Below are 3,938 nucleotides of genomic sequence, written 5' to 3' on the forward strand. Positions count from 1 at the left end.
GTTCTATAACGAGCCACTTTCAAGATTGTGCATCTAGAGCCTCTTTTAAATAAGTATTTTCAAATAGTAAATGGATACTTGTGCATTTTAAATCAAGTTCTTATGTGTGGGTTAAAAACTAAGCACATGAACACAGCTGTTGGCCATTTCTTAACATTAATTTTCATTTTATTCAATTTCTCTCGAGTGAGGTTTTAAAAATGGCAGTTTCAGAGAAGCATGAAGTAACTAAATTAGTCTTAATCTAGCCATCTCAAAACAACTTAAACCAAGAATCACTTGATGCATTTGATAGCTATTAGACACATTCATTTTAAGAACTTTTCCAAAGTAACTGTAAGTGTAAGAACTAGCAGAGCATTTAACATATGATGAGATACCAGCTTGGGATTTGGTAAACTGAGATGGGAATTCTTCACAGGTTTCTAATATTTTATATACCAAGTGATGAATTCATTAATTGATAAAATAATCAGAGGATTAATCGATATTAGAAATACTCATTAGCTGCAGCTCTGATATAATGCCACCAAATAGCACCAATTAAAATGAATAACCTTTACAGAAACGTAAAATACATCAAGAACCATCCCCTAAATAAAGACACTTTGAGGAACCAGAGAGTTTTCTGAAAAATCATTTGAGATCCGTTTATTATCTAAGAGCAGGAACAAACTTGAAATGTACCATCAATTCTGAGGTGTTGCAATGCAGCAATGAATGCAAAAAATAAACATTGGTCTTGTGTGTATTAATTTGGGTATTAACCACCTGAGTCCTGTATTTAAATATGTAAATGATCTGGAAAAAAGTATCTTAAAATAAAACCCTAAATTCTTCAGACAAATGTAGAAGTAAGTCAACACAAAGACGAGAGATAAAGTCTTAAGAAGGGAAGAGCAAACATCCAGCTTGAAATATTAAGATATATAGAAACTCCCAACTTGTTTAAATGAGGTGAAGTTACTTGTGTGTGTGTGTGACAGCAGATGGATGTTCGCTGTTTAACAGCAGGTAGGTAATAAACTATTCATCAGCTGCAGCAGTCACTGTCATCGCCTGTCATGTTTGCTTGACAGGAGGTCTTCTCAGTGTGCAGCTTAAATTAGACTGAAAATTCAAATCCAGTCCATCCAACCGTTCGTCTCTGACAGAAACACACGACTAAACTGTGCATATTGCATGAACCCAGACATGGTGGAGTTACTTTATTTCCTTTTTTCAGTGCAAAAAACCTTAGTATGGCCGTTCAAAGTGAAACACTGCAGAAAAGAATGGTTCTGTTCTGAGATTTTGCCTCCATAACATGCCTTCTTTCAAACTATTGCAAAGAAAACATCCACAATACACATTTAGGGCTTTAGTTATACTCGTAGATTAATCACAGCAACTGGACTTGCTTGAGTTCCTTGAAGACGTTTCACCTCTCATCCAAGAGGCTTCATCAGTTCTGACTGAGTAGGTGGGAGTTCCAGATTCTTACATCCCTAAGGAGCCATTAACACCCGAGTTTCTGTTTCAGTTGGGGGTTTGCTGCTCCTCCCCCTCATTTAGTTCACTTTATCGATTAGTGTCTGCACGTTTCAATCACAATACAGATCTCTAAAAGCTGTTTTCTAAAAAGGATATTTTTCTCATATTCTGAGCCAGAAATCTCCACTTTAATAGTTCATATCACTGTACATAACTGTTACTCTTCACTGTAGAGAGAAAAGGCAGCTGACTGTTAAGAGGCTAAATCAACTCTGATGTTGTGGGCAGTTGTGGTTATGTATTCTGTGCAGCTGGAGTCGTCTAACACTGAGCTTTGACCACACTATTTTTGTGCAGATCTTGTGCAGATGCTGAAAGAAAACATGACCAAAGAGCAGGAACTGGGCATGACAGTTATTTTTTTTTTTTTTAACAACAATTTACATCTTTTTTGTTTTATGTCAAAGTGAAAACCGATTTCTACGAAGTAATGTCAGTTAATAAAAAATCTAAAATGTGAACTTAGTGATTACAAATACGTATTGACCCCCCTGTAAAGTGACTCATCTAATTCAACACAAGTGCAGCCACAGTGAAAGTGTTTCAAGTGATTATAGTATCTGGAAGGTCTGATCACTGGTGAGTCAGTACTTGTGGATACATCTACACCATGAAGACAAAAGGATGGTCACAAGAAAGTTTCCAGGTCATTTTAATATCCCTTGAAGTACAGTTAAAGCAGGTCATCCTCAAAAACTGAGGGAACGTGTAAGAATGTGAGAGAGGCCGCCAAGACACTGTTGAGTCCTCTGAAAGAGTTACAAACTCCAGCAGCTGAGATGACAGTGACTGTACATACAACACTCCATCTGCAATGCATAGCATGGTGGTGGCAGCATCCTGATGTGGGGATGCCTCTCAGAAGCAGGCCCTGGAAGGCTTTTAAAGGTAGAGGGTAAAATCAATGCATCAAAGTCATGGGAGAACAACCTGATGCAGTTTGCAGGGAAAGTGAGACTTGGGAGAAGATTTGTCGACCCAAAACGTACATCCAAAGCAACACAGAAATAGTTCAAAGACAACAAGGTGAATGTTCTGGAGTGGCCCAGTCAGAGCCCAGATGTCAGTCCAATTCAGGATTCGTAGCTGGGCTTAAAAAAGGCTGGTCGCTCAAGATCCCTGTGATAGAGCTTGAGCACTTGGGGTAAAATGAATGTCCAGATGTACAAAACACAGGCTCAATGTGGTCATTGCGGCTGCAGGTGCATCTATTAAATACTGACTTGAAGGGGTGAATACTAATGCAATCATTTATTTTATGTTTGATAATTCTAATTAATTAGCATTACTTTGTATAAATCAGCTTTCAGTTCGACACAAAGTCTTTTTTTGTAACTTACTTACTTAAAAATTCCGAGTGATTCAGTGTTGATAAGCAATAAAGGGTAAAACTTCCACCAAGGTTAAATACTTGACATGCACTGTATTTATACAGAGTGTAGTGGAATACAGACAATATGGAGTCATCACGAAAATCAAGGTTTATAAATGTGAAATAGATCAACTTTCACTGAGCTGCCAGCTGAAGTGATTGTCTCAGATTGTTGGCTGCCAAGGATACATGCTGTGTAATTACAGACATGCTAGCTGTCATGGTGATTATGGGCTGTACATCAGTCTCTGTGTGGTCCTATGCTGCATAGACGTGACGAGATTTGCTCATTCTGTTCGGTTGCACAGAGATCCATGCATGTGTGTCCTCTGCGAGCATTATTGGGTCGTGTCAGACTTTTAAATCACAGCCAGTGGCTCTTTGACAGCCAAATGTATCTGGGCTCCCAGTCCGTGACATGTGATGCATTAATTATACTGGTGTGCAAAGATAAACAGACTTGAAAAGAGCAGGTGGTTGATTTAGCCGCTGAACAAGCCTCCAGTTCCGAGGAACTGTACCACGGAGGCAGAGTTTAAAAGACTCTGGAGACATCGGTCTCCAGGGAGCTGCAAAGATGAGTGTGTGTCACTGGGGAATACCATGAAGCAGCTGGTTCCGCCTGGTTAGTGGCCCACAACCATTTCTCATGTAGAAATATTTGGATTTTTGTGACAAGAAAGCAATGTCGTTAAAAATCTTTTTAGTGTTTATTCCCCCCAAAGCCAAAGAATATGTACGTTTATTGCTTTTGTTTGTTTCTGCGGAAATTGATAAATGTTGTAAATGTCAGAGTGACTTTTCATCTGGACAGAAACGTCTCCCTCTGGGTCCTGGTGTACCAGCATAAAAGGAACCGCAAAATAACCTTAAAAAATACATGTAATGCACTTTATGGGTAAAGAGCACCAAATGTACTGTGTTTCTCTGAGGCCAGAAAAGTCAGTGCCATTGTATCCACAGTGGTGTCCTTTGTTTGAAGCTGCACCGTGTTTTGAGGACAGTCCCTGTGATTTGGATCAAAGACTGAGAT

This window comes from Stegastes partitus, unplaced genomic scaffold (genome assembly GCF_000690725.1).
Source record: "Stegastes partitus isolate 25-593 unplaced genomic scaffold, Stegastes_partitus-1.0.2 Scaffold338, whole genome shotgun sequence".
NCBI classification, from domain to species: Eukaryota; Metazoa; Chordata; class Actinopteri; family Pomacentridae; genus Stegastes; species Stegastes partitus.